This window comes from Callorhinus ursinus, unplaced genomic scaffold (genome assembly GCF_003265705.2).
Source record: "Callorhinus ursinus isolate GAN/ISIS: 27379988/994484 unplaced genomic scaffold, GSC_fseal_2.0 scaffold77, whole genome shotgun sequence".
Lineage (NCBI taxonomy): Eukaryota > Metazoa > Chordata > Mammalia > Carnivora > Otariidae > Callorhinus > Callorhinus ursinus.
In genome coordinates, this window is record NW_027397139.1 from 740,793 (window position 1) to 749,890 (window position 9,098).

General features: G+C 46.8%; 1 pseudogene; it reads left to right on the top strand.

The window, feature by feature from the left end:
• Positions 1-4,419: 4,419 nt before the first annotated feature.
• Positions 4,420-4,485, top strand: LOC112815484 (U4 spliceosomal RNA; annotated as a pseudogene).
• The last annotated feature ends 4,613 nt before the right edge of the window (positions 4,486-9,098 follow it).

Genomic DNA, 9,098 nt, shown 5'->3' on the forward strand with positions numbered 1-9,098 from the left:
GGGGCCTCGCCCTCCACAGAGCAAAATAGGAACTCAGCATCTGACCATTCGGGCCTCTTCCTCGGGCCTCCATCACGGCGCTGCCCACCAGCCATCCAACCATCCAGACCAGAAACCCAGGGCCACCTTCATTGCCCCCACCCCTCCTACTTCCCCAAAACGCCCATAACACGGTCACTCTCTCCTTCCTCCTTGCCACTCCCCAACTCCTCCTGGCCGGGAAAGGAAGCATGGTAGGGGAAATAGGGCTAGGCTATACAGGTTTGAGTGCCAACTCCACGGTCACGGGCTGTGTCCTCAGGTATATTACACCTGACCCATGGACAACATGGGGGTTAAAGGCACCAACCCTCCTTGCGGCCAAAAAATGCACACACATAAGTTTTGACCCCCCCAAAAACTTAACTAATGGCCTACTGTTGACTGGAAGCCTTGCCGATAAACAGTCAATTAACCCATGTTCTGTAGGTTATATGTATTATCTACTGTATTCTCAAAGCAAGCCAGAGAAAAGAAAATGTTATTGAGGAAACCATAAAGAAGAGAAAATAACATTTACAGCACTGTACTGAATTTACTGATATAAGTCTGCATGTAAGTGGACCCACGCAGCTCAAACCCATGGTGTTCAGGGTCAGCCGTACTTCAATCAGCTTCTCCATCTGCAAAAAAAGGTAATAAAAATACCTACCTCACAGCCTTGTGAGCTTTAAATAAATTAATACTCAGTACTGGAGTAAGCATTTCACAACTGTGTCTCGGCCTCGGCACTGTGGACACTTGGGACCAGACCATTCTTGCTGGTGGGGTGTGCTGGGTGCTGTGGGATGTGGAGCAGCATCCCTGGCCTCACCCACCCCCTGCCAAGCGCACCTTCCCTCCCCAAGTCATGACAATCACAGATGTCTCCAGATATCACCCAGTGGCCCCCGGAGGGGGGCAGAACGGACCCCGGGTGAGAACCACTGGGTGAGAGCACTATCATGATGACCAGTTCCCTGCATCTTTTGTAGCTTGGCAACCACATCACTTACCACTTGTCTTTCTCTCTCCACACAAACCCTTACCCACTCAATGCTCTTATTTCTTGCCCCTGGAACTCAGCCCACGATCTCATCTGGGGCTCTTTCACCTTCACTGGACTTGCCACCTAACCTCCACGCCTTCACGCACACACACCTGCCCCTTTAGTGCTTCTCTTGATTGACACCCCCTGCAGGAAGCCTTCCTGGAAGCTCTCCCACTAGATTAGGATCCTTTATACCCCGCCTTTCCCATAAACACTGTGGGTGAGTAGCTCTCGTCTGCCTTGCTTGCTCAATACCGTATTTCTCCCAAATCTAACACAGTGTATATGTAGGTTCAGCAAACATTTGGTGACTGAGTGAGTGAAGAAGGTTTCTGGGAGAAGGTGCTATTCATGGTAATCATGGGAAGGTAGGGGAAAGGAGAGAAAACACATGGAAGAACACTAAGGAATGGCCAAAGGAAAGAAAAATCCATTCAGAAGAGGCCACCACCAGAATTTTTTTTTCTTATCGGAGCTGGGCTTTAGAAAAATTTATTCTGGTACAGTGGATTATACATAAGCGGGAAGCAAGGAAGCCAGTTAGGTACTTGATAAGATGGCACAAGTGAGGGGTAGGGAGTGGGGGTAGGGGAGACAGGATGGTGGAGACAGCAGGGGAGGGGAGCTGGCAGAAGCGAGAGGTCCACTAGAGCCCCTCCCCATGCCTAACGGCAGATCAAGGGGGTTATAAAATCAAGTTGGTGGGTTATGACCAGTTTAGTCTTTTTTTTTTTTTTAATGGACCAGGATAGAAGTAGAAAACGTGAGAAGTATTGATGGGATAAAGGCAAACCTAACTTTGTAAAGTTTGTAAAGTTTTTGTCTCAGTATTATGTATTACGTGCGTATACAGACACAGATGGCATTAGGCCGCCATATAAGCCTAATGTACAATGTACTGGATTCATGAAATGTATTGGATACATATATGTGTCAAAAGCCACAAGTACTAACCGGTAATTCTCAACCTATTTTGCAGTCATGGGTCTCTTCTAGAATCCTCTGTGATAGATGTTTGCAGGGTTTTGCCATCCAGCATCCATTCCACCTTCTTTTGGAATAACACCCTGATTTCCTTTTGAGGAATGACCTTTCTCCCATGAATTTAAGCACCACCTCTACATGGGCACTGGAGGGAATGGGCTTAGCATATGTGGGGGGCAGTGAGGAGACCGGTATGGCTGGCCATACTGGCCGGGCAGGAGGGAGACATGGAGGGCTTCCCAGATGCTAGCCAGGACCTAGGGTTTCATTCCAGGAGTGAGAGGCCCATGACCTCAAAATAGATTGAGAGCTCCCCTCCATCAGCTCTCAGATGTATGACTGCCCACCCAACACCTCCACTTGGATGTCTCGGATGGCAAATGGCATCTCAGACCAGCGGCTGGGCACCTAGAAGCATTCACTCAAGAGTCGGTAATAAATAGTTGGAGGCGTAAACTGGATAGATGGGGAAAGCAGGGTGGGGGGCACAAGGTAATAAGTGCCCCACCATGCTGGACCCATCCAACACTTTTTCCTATTAGTCTGAATTGTGAGCTGCACGTAAGGCTGAAAGCAACAGAAGTGTGGGGGTTCTCCGAGAGGTGCCCCACCCACCCTGCTAAACTGGCTGCCAAGACCCACTGGAGCCTGCCCAGTTTCCTCTTTCCCCTTCATCTTAGGAGCATCTTCATAACTTTCCAACAAATTCTCCCTTTGCTTAAATTTGCCAGAAGTGTTTTTGGGGTTTGCAACCAAATCGACACACCCTCAGTACCCATGAATTTTGCAGTCAGATTCAGAAGGGATTCTCTGACCTCCCCGAAGTCCTCCCAGGATGGAGAGGCACTGTTTCAGAGGCAGACTGGGAGTGTAGGCGCAGTGCAACCAAGACAGGCTCCGTCTCCGCTGGTGCAACCAGCACTTACCAGACCTGGTTCATGAAAGATGCCAGACCCCCAACTCAGACCCCCGCAATTGACACACAGCCTGAGTCGCCAAGTTCAGTTACTTAGAAGGAACTGAACGGCTTCCCAATCCTCTGTCGCCCCCCAGTGGTCACTGTGTGACATGGCCTCTTCCTTTTCCCCTGGGGACACACAGAGCTGGGATTTTTGCCTAGACTGGAGGCAGTTTTGTTTACTAAATTGCAACAGTGCAAAATAGGAAAGACCACAAGCAACAGGTTGAATGAGCTAGCTTCCTTCTTTCCCTTCTCTTCCTCAAATATTCCCTATTTATTTACATAGATTCAGGGTATCTCCGCAAGAGATACTCAGTAATTACAACGGGAAAGGTAGTAACTTGGCAGAGGCTATCTGAACCAAGTGATCTGAATTATCATCATGAATGGTACAAACGCACTGAGACGGACACATCACTCCTGTGCTATTCCTGCCGAAAACTGGTAATCTGAGTTTAATCATGAGGAAACATGAATCAAACCCAAAATTAAGGGGTATTCTACCAAATAACTGGGAGTACTCACTACCAGTGTCACGGTCAAGGAAAAAAGACTGAAGAACTGATCCAGACTGAAGGTGACTGAGAAATGATATCTCAACGCAACGTGGGATCCTGGACTGGATCCTGGGACAGGAAAAGAAATCATTAGTGATGAATGGTTGAAATTTAGATAAGATTTATATATTAATGAATGGAACTGCATCAATGTGAATTTAGTTTTGGTCACTGCACTGTGGTTACGTAAGATGTTAGTATTTGGGGAAGCTTGATGAAGACTCAAGTAGGAAAGATGTTAGGGTTCAAAGCCGACAGCCAAGGGAGAATTCTTGAGACGTCTTTGGTGCAAAAAGGTGGTTTTATTCAAGCGTACAGGGACAGGACCCTTGGGCAGAAAGAGCTGCACAGGGGTCATGAGGAGTGGCCCATTATATACTTTCAAGTCGGGAGGGGGTTAGGGATAGCGTTAAGTCTCTAAGGAATTCTGGAAGCAAGGTTTTCAGGACCTTGGGGGGTAGCTATTGTTAGGAAAAGGTCATCTATTACTGTCTAATAAAACCTTAGTCATGAGACCCTTCAGATGTATATCGGTGGGTCATATGCTTGGGGGGTGATTGCCAACATGTATCTTGGGGTGGGGTAGAGATGAAGTTTTGAAAGGAATTTTTTTTTAATTTTATTTAACAGAGAGAGAGACAGCAAGAAAGGGAACACAAGCAGGGGGAGTGGGAGAGAGAGAAGCCGACTCTCTGCTGAGCAGGGAGCCCAACGCGGGGCTCGATCCCAGGACCCTGGGATCATGACCTGAGCAGAAGGCAGACACTTAACGACTGGGCCCCCCAGGAGTCCCGGAAGGAATTTTTATATGTTAAAGTAGACTTACAGGATCCTGGAGTCGGGCTAAGAGCTTTGCGCAGTGGCAGTATCATAGCCAATGAGGTTTATCCGAGGCGCGATTATTGCTAAATGGAGTCGGGCTAAGATTGCCTTTTGCCCTTAGCAAAGTATTAACATTGAGGCAGTTGAGTCCTTAGAGGAATGTCACCCTGCCTGTTTCAAGGACTTGTCAATAGGCTGTAAGTAGTAAGGAAATTTAGTAATTTTCTTTTGCCTTTGTTTCCCACATCAGACTATATGGAATTCTTTGTGCTATTTTTGCAACTTTTTCATTCAAATCTGTATTTTATTTTTATTTATTCATGAGAGAGAGAGAGGCAGAGGGAGAAGCAGGCTCCCAAGGAGCAGGGAGCCCGATGTGGGACTCGATCCCAGGACTCTGGGATCATGACCTGAGCCGAAGGCAGACGCTTAACTATCTGAGCCACCCAGGTGCCCTCATTTAAAGCTGTATTTTAAATTGAAAAGTTAAATTTGTAAAAATTACAAGTAACATAGAGTATTTCCTCCCAATTCCATACTATATTTAGCTGCTGCAGAATATGGAAGTGAGGGAAGCTGATGCACCCAGCTTGGGTCAGAGCCCCCCCCCCCCCATCAGCATTAGCATCGGCCACATCGGACATCCTGCTGTCATGAACTCTACCTGTGGACTGGGGGATGACAGGGAAGGGTGCTCAGTGGAGGAGGCAACCCAGGATGACTCTCCTTGCCCTCACCTGACTCTGAGCTCCTTGAGGGTGGGGAACTGTGTAGCTAATGAATCTCTGGGACCTCAATCTCAGCATGGGGCTGGGCACAGAGCAAATACCTGCCCATGATGGGAAGATGAGAACGTTTTTGCAGCTGTGAAGGCCCTTTTTACTGGAGACCAACTACAGAAGCCATTAAGAACATGGCTGTGAAGGGAAGTTCACAGTTCTCAGAGCACAGCCAGGGCTCAGGCAGTCCTCAAACTCATCTCATGGTGATCCAAGGAGGAAGCAGGCAGCTGAGAAGCCAGTCGATCAGCAGTTTAGGGTAAATCATCTGGATCCTTCCATTTCCCACTCCCAACCTTTGTATTAGGAAAAACTCCAAACCATTGCTGTGGCTTACGAGGTCCTGCATGCCCCTTCCCTGACCTCATCTCCTCACTCTGCCCTGGCCACACTGAACTCCTCACGGCTCCTCCAGCTTACCAAGCTGGTTCCTGCCTCAGGACCTTTGCACTTGCAGATCTTCTACTAAGTGTCACCTCCTCAGAGGGGACTTCCCTGACCAGCCAATCTGAAGTATTCCCTTTTGCTTTCTTTCCTCCCTTTCTTTTTTTCTAAGTAGGCTCCTCACCCAGTGTGGACCACGTTTGAACTCACGTCCTGAGACCAAGACCTGAGCTGAGATCAAGGGTAGGACACTTAACCGACTGAGGCACCCATGTACCCCAATATCCCTTTTCTATCACTGTCACAATATGCTGTTTTATTTTCTTTGTAGCACTAGTCACTATCTCATATTACTTTGTTTGCCTGTCTACTGTAATCTCCTTACAAAAGAATGCAAAACTCCATGAAGGCAGAGTCAAAGGTCCATGAAGCCAGGGTCTGTCTTGTTCAGCCTGGGCCCCAACATGCAGAACAGTGCCTCATGCACAGTAGTGCCATGGATATATATTGCTGTGTAACACCTGTCTCCTAGACTTAAGGGCTTGTAATAACAACCATCATTTAATTTCTCTCTCATGGTTTCTGTGTGTGAGGAACAGGAAGGGCTAGCTGGGCAGTTCTCTCAGGGTTTTGTGGTTTGTGTATCTTTGGCTTCCTCAGAGCATGGCGGCCTCAGGGCAAATGGGACTATTTATATGAAGACTGAAAGTTTTCAGGTTTGCTGTTTCAGCAAAGCAGATGAAAGTTGCATCCTCTCTGTTCTTACCTAGCCTCATAGGTTAGTGTCATTTTCACTGTACTCTATTCATCCACCACTAACGAGTCCACCTCCATGCAAGGGAAAGGAACAGGGACCTCACCTTTTTTGATGGAAACAGGGTCAAAGAATTTGGGACCTTAATTTCCAACTACCACCAGTAAGTGATAAACAAATATTGATTTAATAAATAAATAAATATTGACTAAGTTAATTCGTTAGAGGAGACCAAATAAAGCAAAAACCAGCCTAAGGGTCGATTGTTGGCAGCCACTGGCACTTTGGAGACAACTGTGACACCAGTGGAAATTTAGTTGGCTCGTCAGGCTGATAGGTTTAGCATCTCTCTATGTCCCTTGAAAAACCACAACTGGATTATATTTAGCAAGTGATGACATGTTGCTGGGAGTTGCCCCAAGTGTGGGATGAAAGTGGTCTATGAAATGACTTTCGGAGACATGGCAGACATCGCATCAGATGACACCGAATCATATGATTTACAGCTAACCCGTTTTCAGTTCTCTCTCAGTACTTCTCATCCTGTCAAGGAGAGTTTCCACTGAGTGATCATATGCCTTTACTAATCCTCTAATACTGTGCAAATCTCTCTTTACATCAAAGAAAAAGCAGGCTTGGGCTTAGCACCTTGGCAGACAACAGTATCAACCCAGAATTTAAAAAACCTTGTTTTGTTTTCATGTTTATTTTTACAATTATCTCCCACTCATGGCTTAGTGGTATTTGGATAGTGATATACTCTATTTAATGTAAATGTAAACCAATAAAAAGGCCTGTAAAGAAAAGTATTAAGTTCATTAAGGGTCATAGAGTTTAAACACATGGCAAAAGCCAAGAAGACCTACCCAAGAGAAAATACACATAAAATGAAATATAATGAAACCAACAAACTAGAAATGAGAAAACCTAAGCCTACACACTGCTGGCGAACCAGATGGACTCAATGACCACCATCATCCTTTCTAGCATTGGTAGTCTAGCTATTCCTAGAGAATTTCTAATTCAAGGTCTGTGGCCTGTGTTTATATTTTGGTGGCAAAATCTAGGGCAGGAGAATCAAGACATCTTGATTAAAGTTAGTGTAATTCTTAGTAGTATTAACCATTTCTCACGCCCCCAAAATAAATGAAAGTTTCTGAACAGTGCTTCTCAAGGTCTGACATGCATAGGAAGCCCCAGGGTATCTTGTTAAAATGTGGATTCTGATTAAGGTCTGGTTTAGGACCTGGGATTCTGTATTTCTAAAAACCTTCCAGGTGGTGCTGATGTTGATTTGGGGACCACACAGAAAAAAAGAAAGCTCTAAGAACAAATAGTGTGTTCTGAGCATCTCTTCCTGGCTCTGCAGTTAGTGAAGTTCACATTAGTAGACTGAAATTAGCCATGGTTGAAGAATTTACACCAAGAAAATCAGCACTACAAACCAGCGTTCATTTCATCGTTTTATTATGTTCTAGCTTTAAGAAAGTGATAGGAAAATGTTATTTACAATAAACTATACCACACAAGCACACATATAAATACATATACATACACACGCACTGACACACACAGTCTCCCCCAGAGAAGCAGTTGTTAAACATTTGTCAAGCCCCACAGGTCGTAAAGATGCATACAAGGCAACCATGTAGATTAAGGGTTGGCAAACTTTTTCTGTAAAGATCCAGTGGCAAATATTTTAAGTGTATCTTTTTTTTTTTAAGATTTTATTTATTTATTTGAGAGAGAGAGAATGAGAGAGAGAGAGCATGAGAGGGAAGAGGGTCAGAGGGAGAAGCAGACTCCCCGCTGAGCAGGGAGCCCGATGTGGGACTCGATCCCGGGACTCCAGGATCATGACCTGAGCCGGAGGCAGTCGCTTAACCAACTGTGCCACCCAGGCGCCCGGCAAATATTTTTTTAAAGATTTATTTAGTTAGTTGGGGGTGGGGGAGACAAGAGTGAGGGGAGAGGCAGAGGGAGAAGCAGACTCCCTCCCCAGCAGGGGGCCCCAGGCGGACTCAACCCCAGGCCCCTCCAAATGGCAAATATTTTAAGTTTTGTTGGCCAGTCTCCGTTAAAAAGGAGTCAGCACTCCTGGGGCAGCTTGGAAAGCAGCCACAAGCAATACGTAGTGTGACTATTTTCAAATAAAATTTTGTGAACACTGAAATTTAAATTTCATCCAACTTTCACACGTCGTGAGATATTTTTCTTCTTTTGATTTTTTCCAACAGGTGAAAGTGTAAAACCATTCTTAGCTCACGGGCCAGGTGCGGCCAACAGGCTGTAGGACTTCCTTGTCTAGATCACAATGGAAGAGTGGAGCTGGGACTCACAGGGGATTAGACCCGGGACACAAAGCCCCGGCAGAGGGCTCAGCGGGCGCAAAGACGCGGAGGCTGGAAGGAGCTGGGCATGCTGCAGGCCTGAAGAGCCATGTGGCTAAACTGCACTGAGCAAGAGAGGAGCATGAGAGCACAGCGTGGGGAGCTTCGTGAGCCTTAACGAGAGGTTTAGGATTTACTCCAAATTCAGGAGAAAGCTGTCTGCACGCGCGGAGGAAAGATGGGCCCTTGATCTAATTTATACTGTTTACAAGGCTCCTCTGCCCGGCACCGGGGCGCGGAGCCCCCCAGGGGGCGGCGCGGTCTCCCCCGGAGAGAGGCGAGGCTGGCCTCGCGTGGCCTGCGGCCTGTGTCCTGGCAACAAAGCAGAGCCAGGAAGGCGTTCAGACAGACTCGGGGCAGGTGCGCCGAGGCGGCGAGGAGGCGCGGGCGGGCGGAAC